The 19,385-nt window shown below is 35.2% G+C and overlaps 1 long non-coding RNA gene across 1 annotated transcript; it reads right to left on the reverse strand.

Annotated features, from left to right (window-relative positions):
• Nucleotides 1-5,369: 5,369 nt before the first annotated feature.
• LOC120220002 lies at nucleotides 5,370-18,491 on the reverse strand. Its single transcript, XR_005525436.1, has 3 exons — nucleotides 18,296-18,491; nucleotides 5,971-6,032; nucleotides 5,370-5,428 (listed from the first exon to the last, which is right to left on the reverse strand). It is a non-coding gene; the product is annotated as an uncharacterized LOC120220002 (long non-coding RNA).
• Between the last annotated feature and the right edge of the window lie 894 nt (nucleotides 18,492-19,385).

Below are 19,385 nucleotides of genomic sequence, written 5' to 3' on the forward strand. Positions count from 1 at the left end.
TTTTTGGATTGTGTTGTGTATGCTCTGAAAACAAATTCCTCAGAGGGAGATGAAAGAAAATCTCGGGAAATAGCAACCAGTAAGATTTTTTTCCCAGCTGCTTTGTCTGTTTCAGACAACCACAGAAATTATACAGTGGATTTTGTTCCACAATCAGTAATACACGTCATGTCTGAAAATATAGACCTCTTTGGAAGGATGACTGCTTAGTGCCCTTAGGATTCTGAGGTGAGTGTTTAACTTTTTTTTTACAATTATGTGAACACAAGAGAGCTTTTGTGTGCCAAGACATACATGTACTTTAAGCAAACAAAAGTGGAAAATTTTAGCACATTCCACATTAATAGAAACAGAATTGAATTTGCCTGAGTTCTGCCTATGAATGGCATTATTTATACAGCTGTGAATTGTATTGAAACACGACAATGTGGGGGGAAAAATCTACATTCATTGAATTATCCAGCTGACTTCTGTTTTTTTAATGCACACTCATCACAAAATCTAAAGCACCATTTTTAAAAAATACTGAATGCTTTTAGAAAAAGTTTCAAAATTCTTTCTCTTTTGGTATAACTGCTTTTCAAATTGGGTTATAACCTATATAAAGGAATTGTATACATGGATTTATTTTATTAACATACCTTATATTTTTCTGTTTTTAAGTGTGAAGACCTTCTTGCTCTCTAGCCCTAAATGAAAAAGAAACCCATTCTCCAAATCGATAGTCCCTTCTGACATCGATTCTCTACAAAGAACCTATGTGTTCTTATCTGAAAACCATTCCCCATAGTATACAGAGATTCCTCCAGCCACTCCTTTTGAAATGGCCAGAACAAGTGTCAGAATATTTTATTTTTCCTCTAAATTAGAAGGCAGAGTTAAATTCTTGACAAATCTTGAGAACATCAAAATGGTGTGAGCAAAATGAAAGTCAATACTAAAACCATGGGCTCAAAATCAGAATCTCTATAATTACTGCCAACAATAACCTCAGTTTCACTGCTGGGAATGGTATACTAAAGGGCTTGTTCACCCCTAGCAGTGGCAATTAAGAAATATAAACAGATATGCTATGCAACAGTTAAGAGCACACAAAAATGAGTAGGAGAGGGAATGTTTTTGGTGACTTGAGGTGGCAGCAGTGAGCCCTGCTTTGCCATAAACTCTAAGTTCCTTCTCTCCATCTGTGTCACTGTCATATCCCACATATGCGAAACAAGTGAATATTCTTGAGTTTCTGAATAACACCAAACTTCGATGCATAAGTTATTGACCTTTTGTATACCTGGTTAATTGGCAGATCTGACAATTAACCTATTGATTTGTCTTCTTTATCAGCTTTTTTTTTCCACCTGGAATAGGATCTTTCTTGATAGGCATTTGCCCTCATCAACCTTTTTTTTTTTCCCCCAAGAGAGCCAGGATTATCATTGTATTTTATTTCTTTATCTAAAATTTCCAAGTTTCATACTCTGTGAACCAATCTTAGTATACATTTTCAATTGCTGTTTCAACAAACTTACTAGCTTAAAACAAGATGAATTTATCATCTGGTTCCATGAGTTCAACATGGAACGTACCAGGATAAAATCAAGGTTTATATTCCTTTCTATTGGCTCTAGGTGAAAATATACTTCCTTTTTTTTTTTTCCAGCTTCTAGATGCCACCCAAATTCCTTGGCTGGTGGGCTTTGTTCTCCATCATCAAAGCCAGAAAAATCACATGTCTCGAACTCTTTCTTCCTTTCTCTCATCCATTTCTCTGACCACAGCCAGGAAAGGTTCTCTGCTCTTAGAGCCTCATACATGTGAATAGATTGAACCCACTAGCTAATACAGGATAATCTCCCACTCTCGAATATCTAATCTTAAATGACATCTACAAAGTCCCTTTGCTATGTTGGGTAACATATTCACAGGTTCCGGAGATTAAGATGTGGACCTCTTTGGGAGTTGTCATTCTGGCCTACAATACCACCTAGATAATTCTTCCTAACTTCATTCACTATGAGTAACCTATTTAATCCTAAGGGACTACAAAAAGTAGAGATTTGGACTTGATACAATACCTAGAAGAGATTCGGGTAAGAACAACATATATGTGTCTACCCCCATTATCTCAGCTACGTGCTTCCAATCAGGAGCTCAACCAGTTATAGATACATAAGTGTTCTTGTCCCTACAGTTATTCAGACAAGTGAGGAAATAAAGTGTTTGTCCTTAATATCAAGCTCCTCCTTTTCATGTCTGTTTTACTACATGTTTTCTCCTTATCTTTTAATTCTTACATTCTAATGACTTCCCAGAACTTTAGACCTGCCTATTTTCTCTAGTATCTAATTTCTGTTCTCATTGTTCCTCCACCTAGCTGAGTGTTCTCAACCTTAATAATATCTGAATATTGTCCTCTAGGCAATATCTGGATATTCCTTTTCTAAATACAGCACATACTGTTACAATCTCCTGCTCTATTGGTTTCTCGGTGTCCCCAAAAGAAAAGTTATGTCACTCTCACATTAGGATACTTTGAAGAGAGTTTAAAAAGAGATTAGTTACAAAAGTTCACAAAACTGCAAAAGACCGTGGGATACTGACTGACTAGTAGAAGCATAAATGTTACAAGCCCTAGAAGACACAAAGGAACAAGAGGGAATGTTTCCTGGAATACATAAGGTGAAAGTGAGAGGAGAAGGTCACTGTTGGAAGACCAGGGAATGTCAATGAGAGATATAGCCAACCCAAGACACTCCTGCAGAAAGGAAGTCAGAAGAACAAATATCCCCTTCCCATTAGCTAAATCCTACTGAATACAAGTGTGTCCACATGGGTAGGACTGTTGGCTTTGAGAACAGAGTGAAAAAGTGCAGGAAAAACTGGGAGGGACAAATGGAAACTGTCTAATTACCCTCCCTCCCCACAAACTTGAATTATGGCCAAATCTATTCTCATCCTGATATGAGTTCTCATCATCCCAATTCTTTGTCCTGAACTCAACTCTATTTTTAATTATTTTAAACCAATTTTTAATTAATTTATTTCTATTATTTCTAGTACCAATATAGATTATCCAGATATAACAAAAATTAATTAACAATAGTGCTAGAACAAAAAAATAACTCCTGATACCTGTTCAACCTTAAATATAGTAACTGACATATCATAAATATAGATCCCCTTGTTTGATGATTAATACTGTGGTAGGCTAAAGACTAAAAGTATTATAATGTCTCAATCAGGAATAACATATTGACAAATCTTATGTTTATAAATAAGATTTAAAGGCTATTTGTTTGTTTACTTAGATATAATTGAGGAATCATAAGAACTCTTGTCATACCATTTTGCATAAAATTGATTTTCTCAGGGTGCCTGGGTGCCTTTAGCTCAGGTGATGATTTCACAGTTCATGAGTTCAAGCCCTGCATCAGGTTCTCTGCTGTCAGCACACAGCTTGTGGACAGATTCTTTGTCCACACCTTTTTTTTTTTTTTTTTAAATATTTTTATTTATTTCTAGGAGAGAGAGAGAGACAGAGAGAGAGACGGTGTGATCAGGGGAGGGTCTGAGAGAGAGGGAGATACAGACTCTGAAATAGGCTCCAGGCTCTGAGCTGGCAGTCAGCACAGAGCCTGACGTGGGGCTCGAACCCACGAACAGCGAGATTATGACCTAAGCGAAAGTCGGACGCTTAACCGCTTAACCGACTAAGCCACCCAGACGCCCCTCTTTGTCCACACCCTTGCCCCCACCCTTGCCCCACCCCCACCTTGCATACCAGAGCATATGGTTCATCTAGCAGAACATGGTTGGACAAAGTTTGCACAAAATGCAAACCGTGCACTTTATATCCATGTCCCTACCCACTGCATGTTCCTGTTCTTCAGACTACCCTCCATTATTCCCTAATTTGGTACATTAACTCACCTTCCTTTGCTCCATTTTTATATTTGGACACTTTCTCAAGTTTTCTTAAACTTCTACCTCATTTAGTCACTCAATCTATATTTTGTGTGTGCCTATGTAGTGGGTCTTATGACTGGTATTGGGGATGCACAGAAAGTGCAGATTTCTTACTCATGTGATCTGTTCTCATCCCCACAACTTAATATGATTATTCCTTTCCTCACTCCCCAATGCACACAACACTTTATTGGTTCTTTGGGAATTTGCATTTGCTGCTGTCTCTAGTAACATTTTGATAAGTATAGCTTTCTTTTGACATTAAATACAATGCCATAGACTTACAAATCTTAATATTTAGAACAGGGCTTAGCTCTATACCTTGAGGAAAACAATCTTAATTAAATTATTCATTACCTTCCCCATAACTGATACACTATGCCTGTAACTCACCCCAAGTATAAAACATCAGTAGGGCTGAGTGCATTTTCTGTGCCACTACACCTTGAGTTACTTAAAGATTACATCCTTTTGCTAGAGCTCTCACCCAGCATTTAGTGGCATCTTTCAGACATGTGGTACTTGCACAGCAGGAGACAGGATGGTAGAATTATATAGTTCTTTTTTCCTTTTCTTCTTATTTTTAGCAGCTCTTCGCCTAATGATGGAGACTGTTTTTTTATATACACTCTAGCTTTTTCTTCCGCTAAATTCCCCATCAACACATGACCCAGATAGATAGAGCTGTCAACATCTTCAATTTCCTCTTTCTATTTATCTTGACAGATCCCTTGGTGCAGTATTAATTTTATCCACTTTACCATGAAGGTGATTATTTAAACTCATGTTTATGCTATGCTTGTATATAGATGCACCATTCAATCCCAGATATGATTGCTATGTGGAGATAGAAGTTATATCCATAATGAACATAAAAATGGGCTATTTAGCAATATTTAAATTTAAAAGTATTTTTTAAATATTTTCATACTCAAAGAAAATATCTAGAATTCCCAAATAAAAGCATTAAACTTTCCCACTCCCGCTGTAAAATTATTCTATCTTCCATAAGTGGCACGATAAGGAGAAAAGCAAGATTGGAATTCACTGAAGAGGAAATAAGAAATGAAGACACAGAGACAATAATTTTATCAGTTCTTTTGATGGGTTTTTCTGAAGAAAGAAGGAGAATAATGAGTTAGTACTAGAGGCAATCTGAGATAAAGGACTTAATGAGGGCCCATAGAGTATGTTTTATGCTGAGGATTATTAATAATAATGTGCAAAATTTTAAACTGGTTCTGCAATAAAGTAAATTGGGATAAAACCCCCCAAAACAGTCTCTATTCTTACCTTAACTGACCTATCAGGGACATTTCATAATTTTGACCACTTCTTCATGCCTAAAACCTTTTCTTATTTTGCCATTTCTGGCACTACACGTTTCTGGTTATTCCTTCTACTTCAATCATTATACGACTTTAGTCTTCTTTGTTGATTATAATATAATGCTGTCCAGTAGAACTACCTGTAAAAGTTCAGACTATAAGTCTAGCAATTCTATACTTCTAGTAAGGTGTCATGTGATGCTGATGCTGTAGGTCCATAGAACATATTTTAAGTAACAAGGACTTATTATATCTTAATATGCTAGTGTGTTTCGGGGCCTAAGTCTGGCATATTCCTTACATTTCATCTCTAGGTATTCTCACATAGCCCAGTGGCTTTACATAACATATATCTGCAGTATAGTTATCTACTAGGAAAGCCTGACTTAACAAAGACTAACTTGATATTTTTAAATGTTTAGTTACAAATTCTTCGTTATAACTATCATATTGTTCCTCTCTTAGTCTTTTCCCATCTTAGTGGGTGATACCACCGTTCATCCATTGCTCATACCCAGTATCTATGGAACATCTTTTAGTTTAAACATTTTTCTTGCACAACCAGCCCATCAGTAATTGCTCAGTTCTACTGATATTCACTTCTATACATCTCCACCTGCAATGCCACCTTTGTACTCCCAGTCACCACGATGTCACCCAAACTTCTGCAAGAACATCTTACCTCTCTCCACCTCCTCTATGGTCTTTATACATTCCATTCTTCTCATAAGACCCAGAGATACCCTTTGAAAGAAGTAAATTAGACCACATAAATTCACTATTTAAAAGATTTCCATGGACCATACTTTTAGTAGCAAGGCCCAAGCAATCATATTAAAAACACTATCCGTCTCCATCTTTATTCTAGTCACTCTCTAATACAACACTATTATTTTCTTTGTAACACTATTGTCCAAAATGACCATATTTATATTGCTTGTTTATGTACATAATGTCTGGTTCCATATGGTTAAATGTAACTTCCACAAAGTCTAGCATCTCGACTACCAGTCAATCTCTACTGCCTAAAACAAAGCAATCAAGAAAGTATCCATGATAGTTCAGAATAATCAAGATACTATCTGTAGTATTTTGATAGAACCAAATTCATTTCAGTGCATTTTTTCGTATCCAACTCCAAATTATTTTGATTTTAGAGCTTTCTTTCAAATGTTCCCATCATACTGCTTATACTATTCATTTGAAGCCCAGCTTCTCCACAGGTTAAAAAAAAAAAAAAAAAGTTAAAGCCCTTTTACTATTTTATTCTAAAGTTACTTTCCATGAGTGTCTTGTATAATCCACTGGCACAGTATGCTCTATCCCTGTGAAAGACTCATTCACAAAACTTTTATTGGCCACCCATCATATGCCAGACCCTGTGGTACCTGCTATGAGTAGATGTGGATAAAGATTAAGGGAAAGAAAAGAATGAAGATGATGTGGCACCTGGGTAGCTCCGTTGGTTAAGTGTCTGACTCTTGATTTCAGCTCAGGTGATGATCTTATGGTTTGTGGGATCAAGCTCACATCAGGCTCTGTGCTAACAGTGCTGAGCCTGCTTGGGATTCCTCTGCCCACCCCCCCACCCCCCGTGCCTCTCCCACTCATGCTTTCTATGTGTCAAATAAATAAACTTAAAAGAAAAAAAAAAAAAGAATGGAGATGAGAGTTCTAGTGCTAATAAGAAATATTAATTCTCAACCAACTCTTTGCTCAGTCCATCTTACACACTGATTCTTAAAAAAATATAATCAGACCAACTGAACAATAACTCCTCATCAGTAATCTTCACAATTTTCCTCCTAGTGTCTATTCTCATTCTTTTTTCCTACAGAAATACCCTAGGGGAGAAGAGATATCCTAATTCTCCAATTTCAAATCCTTTATGGAAGTTAGTAGGATAGGAACTATAAATAAATCATAGTGACTTAATCCCTCTTTTTTACTTTAATCATCTTCTTAGCTTAACTACTCCCACTGTGGCTTTTCTATATTCAATTGACTTAAATGAGCCCCACTTCCCTCCACCCATCCCTACTTTCCTACAAATCAGTGTTGATCCTTGATATTATTTATATGGCCTGTAGAAAATTGCTACATACTAACTTGGGATTGGATAAAATTGTTTAACATCTGTACTTCATTTTCTACTTCCCCATCTGTAAAACTTGATGTCATAATATTTATCCAATACTGCACAGAAGTGATATAAGAATTTATTCATGTTGGTAAGGAACGTTGAGATGTAGGGCACAGCAGAAGTATAAAATGCCGTTATTATTCTCTGACAGGCTGGTCAAGCTCTATAAATAATATGGTCAGGACTTGAGAAACATTTTATGGCCTCTAATGACTTGCAGGTGGGCCACAGTCCAGAGACTGGGAGTTCTCATTCTCAAGTGTTGTGTCACTGAGGCTGTGTAAATGTCATCACGCGCATTTTGTGGTAGAATCCTTTCAACTCCGTAACTCTGAAAATTAAGATTTTACTTTTCTAATGCCAAAGTGAATGTACTGTGGTGACAAAACACACTCCATTTTATAGGTAAGATGTGATTAAGTGGCTTTAGAGGTTATGGTTTAAATGATTTTCTTGTGTGCTATCATTAGAAAAGGAAGAGAGCAACCACATAGGAAGGTAACTTTTTAAAAGGGCAAAGTAGGACCACAATTAATGAAAATACTGCAGTTAAGAGAAAAGGAAGAATCGGATTAATAGTCCTAAATACTTTTAAAATGAAAGAATGGTGTCCAATAAATTTGGTGGTCACTAAGGAACCCTTTCCTAACCCTGCATTCATCTTTATCTTATGTGACCAAATACATTAACTGCTTTTCTCAGCCTCATGCCTCTATACATATCCCAACCACCTGTCGACTCATATCAAGCTAAGAGTGGCTAAAGCTGATTGACAAGGATAACAATGCAAATGTTATGCAAACCTTACACCTTTATAAACATTAGGAATGACTGTGCAAATGTGTAACTTGTATTAACTACTAAATCCTTAGGTTAATCAACTGCACTTGAGTTGAAGAATACCTAAGTCTCTAAATTTGCACAGCCTGGAGGCTGTTAAATTACACAATTTTCAGTGAATTGATGAATCTACCTACAAAAATGTTTCTGCCCTTATAAAACTAGACTATGAAGAAGGAAGACAAGGTTTATAGGCAAGATTTTAATTTCAATGCAGAGTACATTAAAACCAACCAGTGAATTTGGAAGTACAAAAAGTAAAAAAAAAAAAAAATGGTCATAGTGACTACATATTTTTACCTTGTCTTGAAATTATATTTTGTCTTAGACTATATTAGCTTATTAAAATACATTTATGCAAAATAAAAAAATTAGAAATCAAAGCAATAAAATTATAAGTGGCAAAGGAAAATGACTATTTTTTGCACCATGTTGACTGATATGGAAACTAGAGTGATTAAGGTAGTAAAGAAATGTACACTACTGAGAGATGTGGTATATATTGGTGGCCTCAATGGGAGAAGTAGGTCTCCTACATCCTCACAAGTTGTGTTGTGGGCAAATGTCTCTTCTTCAATAATAGGTCAAGATAGAGTTTTAATAATGAGATAGCTTCAAGCATCCCTCCAAAGAAATCTCAGGGCTTCTCCAATATAAAAATGTGTAATTTCTAGGGTTTAAAAGAGAAAGATGATTTTTAATAAGTACAAAATAATAAAAACATAACAATTTCCATATAATTGATAACTATGGTATATTTTGAGGATCACATATATAAAAGAAAAATAGATAAAAATTACAAAAGATGGTAAAGGAGATCTGTACTTAAGTATAAAGAAAACTATAATATATTGAACTTTACAGAGAAGTAAATAAGGTGGATTAAAAATATTTGTTCACCACATTGAGTAAAATATTCTAAAGAAATATGAGAGGGTAAAAACTAATACCTTGGTTTGAATATAATCACAGGGGATCTGAGCCAAGCAGGATGTTGTTCTCATAAACATTTTTTTTCTCATTTCTACTTGCTCTGCAAATAAAATCTAAATATAATTTAATATTCTCTTATTCCTATTTTTTCATCTCCTGTTAAACAGTTTTCTCCTGTTCAGTATACCATCCTAGCCTTTATTTTCCCTTTATCTTCATTCCCATTATGGATAGACTCTGAAGAACCTGGATAAAAATGCCGTGTTGTGGTAGTTTGGTCAGGCAATAAGAATAATTTCTTTCCAGGAAAATCTGTTCAGCATTCAGAGAATTAGGTGGAATTCCTGGAAACTCTTCTCTGAGCACCTCTCTCTCTCTCTCTCTCTCTTTTTTTTTCCAGAGATGATCTAAAATGTTGTCTTTTCAATGGGAAAAATATCTTGCTGTTGTCTCTGTAACAAATAAACCTTCCTTATCCTTCAAAACGTTTTTTTCATTAACTAGAGAGTGAGTTTAGTAGAGGGCCTGCTTTATCTACTGCTACATCGTTGCAATTTAAACCAGTACAAACAGCAAGCACCCAATAAATATTTGTTTAATGAGTTAACAATTTTTTAGGATGATGTTGCTAAGTTAGGTCTACCTTAAATTTCTCAGTCCCAATGGTATGCTCATCCTCCACTGTTCCTGACCCCATCATGCTGACAGCCCCCCTAAACACACACACACACACACGTAATTTACACATGTAAACTAAATATACCAATTCCAATGATTCACCAGCAGCTCTTTTTGCTGATATATTTGTTTTAGTTATCTGTCTAAATTTGGGTTTTTGGATGGCCATTTCTCTCTCTCGTAAGTTTCACCCTTTTAATTATGTTATAATATATTATATATTTTATATATATTATATATATTTATATCTTTATATATATAATATATTATAGATATTTTATTCATTCAACAAGGCATTCTTGAGTCCCGGTCATGGACCAGAAATTGTGCTTGTTCAGTAGACACAGATTTAAATAAATCACAATGTTTTTCCGATAGATGTTCTTAGAGTTGATGTGATGAGAGACATTTAAAGAAACAATGACAATTCTGTGTGTCACATTCTATAATAAAGGGATGTCAATATGTGTATTTAATGAACATTGGTTATTAAAAATTGATAGTTTTAATTATGACTCTCAACATTGTTAGTGTTAATAAACATTTATCAGTCAAATATTAATAGAGCACTTATTTTAAAGTTTATGGATCAATGTATAATAAAACAATTCAAATTCCAAAATGAATCATTCACTTCAAGATGGTCTTAACATTTAATTTATATTCTAAGTGAAAAATTGTAACATTTAAAAATTTGAACAGAAAATTTCAAAATTTTCAAGTTTTTTAGTTTTTATATGTATATTATTTTATTTCCTTCTAGTTCTTAATTCTAAAAGAGATTTATTTTGATAACTGTCTATAAAACAAAAGACTAATTAAGGCAAAGTTTAACAAGTTAATAATGAATTTATGATAAGATCTGCATTAAATTAAAATTGATTTCTTTAGTTTTCTAGATTGGTAGGAACAATCATTATTCCTACATATTTAATAATGGAGACAACAGATGTAAAAGTTTTCCTTCTCTATGTATTGTATCATTGACTACATTAAAACTGCAAAGTTAGAGGAATAATCACCAAGTAGAAATTTAAAGAAAATTATGAGGAATGAAAATTTTGACTGATAAAAACAAGTGCTGTTACTTATGTTATATAAATGTCTAACAATGTTAGTCACTGTCTTTATGACTGAATACTAGTCACTGGGAAAATTTCTACAAACTGCTAAACAAGCAGTACGATTAAGTCACAGAAAATGTATACTACTAAACTATATTTCAAATGTGTCTGGTACCTTTCAAGTGAATAGATTATACACCACGCCTTAGGGCTAAATAAACTAAATACCAGAGGTCTTCAATATATTCTCAGATGCTTTGACATGTGGCTATTACATCATCTGCCTTCAAGGTGGAAGGGAGAGGCTTAGGAAGAGCTTTGAATCATGTAATTATAGGAGTCATGTGCCATTTTGCAGGTCAGCAAAGCAATGTGAAGTGTCTCCTGCTGTCCTATAGATCAGAGGTCATTTGATGCTTTCAAAATTTTAGCTTTAAAAATGTGCCTGCCATTAGAATCCAGAGTTTATACTTTTCAATCTGCTGACAACCAATGGGCTAAAATATGTAAGGACATTTATCAAATTTAGCATGACCCCAGAGTAACCCCTTTTAAGAAAGCTTTCTTCAAGGCATTTATAACAAAGGTCATTATCAAATTACCTATGACTCGGGGTATTATATCAACATGAACTTCTGGAAAATTCTGAAGACTTGGGGGCAGAAATTGCATTCTCCATGTGCTCATTAAACAAAGCTACAGTGACCCCTCTCCAACTACCCCTTTACTTGGGGCACAACTGCACCTTTTTTCTCGCCTCTCCTTCAGTGAGCTGCAACAAATACCATAGTGCTGGCGGGACCAGTGAGCGAAGAATGAACTCTCTGACCATGGAAAAATAGAAAAACAAAAAGGTCCATTGGCTTGCCTATATCCAGTGGTTTTTCTCCAGTGGTTAAATTCTAAAATTGCATGGGTGTCTGCATCTCACCTGAGGTTTTACACTGCAGGGTTGCAAAGCAGGAGTCATCAACTTCCTCTTACTCCACACTAAACATACACACACACACATACACACACACACACACACACATTTAACTTCTGCCACTTCCCTCTTCTTGAGTGATCTTTCCCTTTTGTCCCATTCTAGTTTTATTCTATTGACTTTTCCTATGGAGAGGAAAAATTCTCTGATAAACTAACTCAGAAAAAGATCTTAACATTGCTTAAAGCTATTCATATTTGCATTTTAAAAGAGTATCTAAAAATAGTTAAACATTTTTCCATAAAGATTAGCAAAGAATATGAATGACTATCTCATGCATTGAGAATTTGTTCAAAAAGTCTTATTGAATGCACAGTCTGTCCAAATATTGAAAGACACTGAGGATACAACAGTGAGCTAAAAAGACACACCCTTTGCCCCCACAAAGCTTATAGTCTAAAATGAGTTATAGAAATTTATCACAAAACCACTCACTAGAAATGAAACAAGAGCTACAATAGACAGGGTTTATGGTGCTATGGGGCTGAATCAGGTAGGATCTAAAAGCCTACCCTAAAATGTGAAGACAGATGAAATCTGCAAAAAATAATAGGAGGTAAGTAAATAAAAATGCTTGTAACTCATGGACTTGAAGAAAGGCATTTATGGTGAATTTCAAACTAAATTTCAAAGAGAGAGCTTTGTAAATGATATCAGAGACCAAATCAGGCAGGATCTTCCTAGGTGGGATTGCCATGCAGGTTAATCATCCAAACCAAGGCACTTTTGAAAGTGTAATGAGATCCTGTGAATAACAACAGGTATAATCAGGTTGCTGGGGTAATTGTCATCCTATTCATAGGCCATTTTAGAGTATTTGGCTTTATCCTAAGGACAATGAAGAATCCCTGACTTTTTTAGGAGATAGAAAACAGGTCAAAACTTACATGACACTCTGGCTGCATTGTGGAGAATGGGTGGAAGGTGGACTATTTTGGTAGCCACATAAGATACAATGACAGCTCGGGGGTATTACAGGTGGAGAAAAAAAGTAACCAGAATAACTCCTGGTCTCCTATCTTATAACTTGATAGATGGCAATAACATTTATTCAATAGAAGACAGAAAAACAGCTTTAGACTGGAGTCATGGATGGAAAGAGGATGCCTAGTTCTGCTTACAGTCCTACAGAATTTAGAATGTGTTTGAGAGAATAAATCATGTATAATGAGCTAAAAATAAAAAATGTTTCACAGATGAGAAATCAGAATAGGAGATATAAATCTCTGACTCACTTGCATATCAATGGTAACTGAAGCTTGCACATGGATATTGCCTGGCAAGAGTTTAAAGTAAGATAGGAGAGGAAAGAGGAAGGCTTAAGGTACTTACTCCAGCTTGAAAATGGGTGGTTAGAGGATAATGAAACTACAGAGGCTATAAACAAGTTCCCTGAATCAACCAGTGAGAGTAAGAGAGGGTGATGCTGTGGAAGGGGAAGAAAGTAGTTGAGAGAGGAAACAACAGTAATGAAAAATGGCATAGGTCAAATAAGGTGAGGTCTGAAAACTGTTATTGCATATCAAAATGGAGGGTAAAGGCATGGATGGATTGGTAGCAGGTTATTCCAGTTAGAATCCCCTCCCCTTCATTTACTACTTGGTCCTAGAGTAAGCCACATAAACTCTCTTTGCCTCAGTTTTTTTCATTTGTAAAATGGAAGTAATGATAACCTTACTCAAAAGGATGTTTTGAGTAGTGCTTATCAAAGTGTGCTCTGTGGACATGAGGGGGATTCTAGGGACCCTTTCAGGAGACTTGTGAGATTAAAACCACTTTCATGTGTTGATTCTTTCACTGTATTGACTTGTACAAACCGAGGCAATAGCACAAAAATGTATTATTATGATTCTTTTCTTCTCCACAACCCACTTGCAGTTAAAAAAAAAAAATAAAAGCCAATTCCTTTTAATAATGTTATTGACAAACTATTAAAAAGTATTAATTTTCTTTTTGATCTTTCAGATTATATAACTAAATGTGTAAATACTGCTAAGATTTGCATGTATTTGTGAATCAAAATTTGCCAAATGACTAATGCATGTTGTTCCAAAATTCTACATGGGTAAAAATATCTATTCAATGTGAAAAATACCCCAGTGTATTCAAATGTAACAGACTATCAAAAACTTATTGACATGATTTTGAACTCAACATTGAAATAACTTTTAGGTTATTAAAACAGTCCTGCATTTTCCAACTAGATATTTAAATAAGGCTAGAATTTCTTCTTATGCTTCCTATAAAACATCACAGAACAACAGACTGGATGCAAAGGTGATATGAGAATCTAGTTGTCTTTTATTAAACTAGGCATTAAAAAGATTAGAAGAATATCAGACAGTGCTACTCTTTTCACTACATAGTTTTTGTATTGGAAATATTTTTATTCTTCATAAAAATGTTATTTATGTTAGCTTGCAATGGTTTTATCACTGTTGTTAAATTAATTAATACATATATATGAAAGTTTTCTCAATTTTATTTTAAAATATGAAAAACATCAATAGAGAAAGCCTACATAAACAAAAACCCTAGAGAGCTTATTAATTTTAAGAGTATAAATGGTCTCTGATGAAAAAATTTGAGAATCACAGGTTTTGAGGATAAAATAAGGTATTTTTTATAAAGTACGAGTTAATTCTCATAAAGTACTTAAAACAATGTCTCAAAATTCTATGTAAGCATTGATAGAGATAGGAAAATAGATGATAGAAAAGTAAATGGTAGAAATATTTAAAAAGTGGATGATCAGGTAGATCAATAAGGAGATAGATAGATAGATACATGCATACATACATACATACACAATCATTGGTTAAACTAATTAAAGGGTTTTGGGTAAATACTGAGGATGTAAACTGGATTGAAACATATAGAAGAGAGAAGGAGATATTTTGAAAGCAGAAATGTTACCTATAGGCAATGAAATTTTGTCTCCTCCAGGGTTTCATTCTGTATGAAAATACTGATCTGTTACTTTATTTACTATCATGTATATGTGACCTGATGCCTTTTATAAGGAGAACAGGAGGAAAAAATCAATGAAAGAAAAAACAAAGGCTTGATAGAGCAGTGTAATAAAGACAGAAACTTCAATGAGAATTCTGTAACACTTCAGAGAAAGAAAAACACAGTAAGAAACAGAACATACACACTTTATTTTAAAATAAAGTATCCTAATCTGATTTTCTCTGTGAGAGAAATCTGCTTCTTCTCTTTATCCTAACAGAGTCTTTGAATATTTCTGCTGTCTATAGCTAAAAAGAAAGTCACATAGACAAAAAGCCTATTTCTCATATCTATGAGTCAAAAGTTGATCTGAAAATCCATCAGTAGATCCTCAAGAAATGTGAAAACCTGTGAAAAGTAGATGGCTCACAATACATGATAAATGCATTTATGGGGGCCATAGGTGATACATAAATTATGTATTTGGCAGCCTGGAACTTTAACATGCTCATCTCTTCAAAGGAGTAGGGGTGAGGAAAGGAAGTCATTAGTCCTTTGAGAATCTGGTCAAAGGTGGACAACTCATCCCAGAAAAAACATGCATGGACACCATTTTTTAACCTATAATTTCAAGGGACTATCCACCTTACCTAAAGACTATCCATGGACCTTCTAAAAATTGACAGATCCCGAGTTAGGAAATACTAGAATCAGGGAAAATAAATTAGGAGCAAAATGGCACTTCCTAGAGTCATTCTCCATTAAGTTCCTCTAGCTTTTTAATAGACCATCAGCAGTCTTCTGAGTGCCTAGCATACAAATGAGGCTTAATAAAAGACTAAAACTGTAGTCATGGAAAAAAGCACTTGTTTGGCCCAGCTCTCTCACTTCACATAAGTGGAAACTGAAATCTAGAGATGTTAAAAGTCTTACACAAGAGTTAGAAAATCAATCCGAGAACTAGCTCACTCTTCTCACACTCTAATCACTTTTCCCAAACTCTCCTGAAAACAAAGAGTTAACATCTGCTCAATCTGTATAGAAGATTAATTGGATTCCAAATCTAGGAACATATAGGATCAAAACTGGAAGACTATATAGTAAGAGAAGGGAGATATTTTATCTCAGGAAGCTAAGAACGCAAAGATAAAATAAAATTTGGTGAGGTATACTTAAACAGCATTAACAGCATCCACAAGATGTAGAAAATAACATTTTAGCAATGACCCATACACAGTGGTCATTCATAATTGGTTGGATCAGTTATTCACAATTGTAACCATTTGAGTACAAAATGCTTTTGTATTAGCCAAAGCCATGGAAGGAAAGAGGTGTATCAAAAGGGTTTATGGAGGAGAATTTACCCAAGGGACTATTTACAGATGTGTGGGTAGTTTTAAAGTAAACCAGAAGGAATGGTTCAGAATACCAGGACTTGGGACATGGAGAGGTATTGATCCTTTAGGACTGAAGGAGCATCCTTCAGTGATTTAAAATCACTATTAAAAAGAAAAAAAATGGAGTAGAGTGGGAGCCATGAGATGAAAAATCCCTATCTCACTTTCCTTTACCTTCCATTCTGCTGCCAGTGCCTTACTTGGCCAAACCAGAAGTCAGAGGGCAAGTGTACCTACTGGCGCAATTCCAAATGATAACTTCTTGAGGCAAAGGACAAGGTGGAGACTGACGGGTGGTGAAATAAATGGGGAATACCTGGAAAATCTCTGGGACACACTGTTGGCTTTTCACAAGCTGTAAGGAACTCAGAACCATTCTTTGAGCACCCACCAAGTTTTATGCACAAGACCATTTATTTCTAGATCTCATATCTCTAAGGGGAATCACTAACAGAAGGAGCATTTGGCTCTAATATTCAATATACATTAATGTGGTGTTAGAAATCACCTTTAACTAATAAGCTGTGAAAGGAATATAAGGATCTCATGCTGTATTTCCAAATCAAACTTTACCAGGCAATCCTAGGAGATCAAAAAGCGCTTCCTAAGGACCTGCTGTCTGCAGGAATGATGCTCAGCAATATAGTGTCCCAAGAGATGCTCAAGATGATAGAACTGATGAATAAAGTAACTGATTGTGGAGAGAGGGGAAGAGTCTACCCTCCAAATTATTGCTCCAAATAATTGCTCGCTGCTTCTCAAAGGGGTCACATGGTTATTGACCAGTAGCTTCTTAGAGCAGCTTTCTACTAAGGATGCTATGAGTTCAAGACTATAGGCTTTTCAATACTGGAAAGCCTATAGAAGCAGCTGGAAGAACTATAACACCCAGATCTGACAGTGAAGAAAAACTTTGCCTTAAAAGTACCCAATAACTTACAGTAGCCTATCATGGCTGAGATAAAAGATGTAATGCAAGCAGCCATCTTACTCTGTGCTGAGCCTAATAAAGGCCTTAAGCCCACAAGACACTGAGCATATTCCTATTCCTCCTACCTCTACCCCATTTTAGGGGGAACACAATACATTGGAATAAGAATGTAATGTTTAATGTATGAATATCTCAGGCCAGAGGACAAAAGCTATCTAAATGTTTCTTTGGACAAAGAGGAAAAATATTAGCCTGTTAATGATTTGGAAATCCATATGGATACTGAAGTCAACCTTCAGATTTCCAGTAGTAAGAGGTGCCTGAGAGAGGTTTATATTTCATTTCACTTTGTAGTCCTGACCTTAGTCAAAATAAATTTTGATATTCAAACTGAAGCATAATCCCTCATTGCTATTCTTACTTTAAACTTGAATAACCTCAGTAAATTGTGCAGACAGGTGCTTAATGAAGCCTATATTTATAAAACAATATTTTTCTTCGCAGGACTATGGACTTTAATACATCTATTCTAACTGGAATCAAGTTTCCTGATCAGAGCTCCTCTGGCCTTCTCCAAGCCATATGTTCAGAGTGTGTGGAATCAATCCACTGTGCCAGCTGCGCTCTCCTTATGTAAAATACACTACAGTTTGGATAGCATGGTTGACATAGATTATTCCAGTTTGGCAGAGGTATGACAACAAATGTATATGTGTAAACACGTGAGGTGAAATTGAAGACTGGGAGAGCCAGCCTAGGGTGAAGTCATTCAAACGAGTGATTTTCAGAACAAAGACTATATTGCTCACTGTAAATACAGTTACTTCCAAAAAAATGTCATAGGAAATGTTGTTTTTGCCTCATGTGATCATCAGTGGAAAGCATGGTAACACTGGAGAGTTAAGTAAGCACAATATAGTCTTGTCTAAGATATGGCAAAAATCAAGCAAAAAACTTCTTACATTATTCTGAGATAGAAACAATTTGTTTCAAAAGCTAGTGAGTTAAATTTTAAAAGATCTTCTAAGTACCTGTTGGTAGTTTTTAAAATAACTCTTCACCTTCCTTACAAACTATTACTCACCCTTCTCCATTTCCATCAAGGGTGGCCTGTGGTTCCATCCTTGCTCTTCTAAATTCAGGCATGAACATGCGATTTGTTTAAGCTGATGAAGTGCCATTTTTGAGTAAAAGTTTTAAGAACCAGCATGTGAGTTGTCACGTTTCTTTCATCTTCCGGGAACAGCCAGGGGTAATTTTCTAGATGCAGGCTCACCCATTAGCCTGGTCCTGTAGTGAATAAGATAGAGCAGAAGAGTAACTGATCAGAGATGGATGGAAAAAAAGAAATGCTTTGTTGTAAACCACTTAGATTTTCAGGTTGTTACCTCAGCATAATCTAACCTATCCTGTCTAATGTAATAATGTATTGAAAAAGTCATTTAAAATTTTTTTTAATCCTTCCCTTCCCCTTGCTGATGAGATTTTAAAGAGTCTGTGTTCTTTTTTGTGTTTCCAAACTGGGAGATGAATCCAATAAAAACTTCGAAAAGAAATTACACTCTCACTCTAAAAACATTTAAAATAATTCATCCAGGGAAAATTACATTAAATGAGCTATGGTTTTGTTGTCTATACTCCTTATCCTTGCAAGCAATTTCTTATGAAGCAGCTAAGAAATGTTTACAAAATAGCTCTAAGAATAAGATGCCAGTCATCCTTAGTGTCACTTAGCACCAGAAGCCTAAGGATTATATAAAGGTCAGAGTCAAACAAATTCTAAGAGCCAACAGATTTAAATTCAGCTTTAAATTCTGGTCAGTGATTAGACTCTAGTTTTGAGAAGAACTGAGCTATCTAAAGTCAGAGATTATTTACTCGACTATGGAGGAAGTGAAATATCCAAAGCAAAGTCAGATAGAAAAAAAGCAACTTTCTAACCAACTAGAAACTAATGTGATTACATATATATTACTCAAGGCCTTCTTTCAGACATATCAAAGATAAAGAAAATCTTGTAGGAAGCATAAAGAATAGGTACACTGGAGTCAGATATAGATCAGCCTCAAGTCCATCCTGACCTCTTACAAACCACATAACTTCAAACAAGTAATTCAATTTCTGTTTCCTCTTTAATGAAATGAGACTACCAGCTATTCATAGATTTGGTATAA

This window comes from Hyaena hyaena, unplaced genomic scaffold, assembly GCF_003009895.1.
Source record: "Hyaena hyaena isolate Hyena2069 unplaced genomic scaffold, ASM300989v1 scaffold_661, whole genome shotgun sequence".
NCBI classification, from domain to species: domain Eukaryota; kingdom Metazoa; phylum Chordata; class Mammalia; order Carnivora; family Hyaenidae; genus Hyaena; species Hyaena hyaena.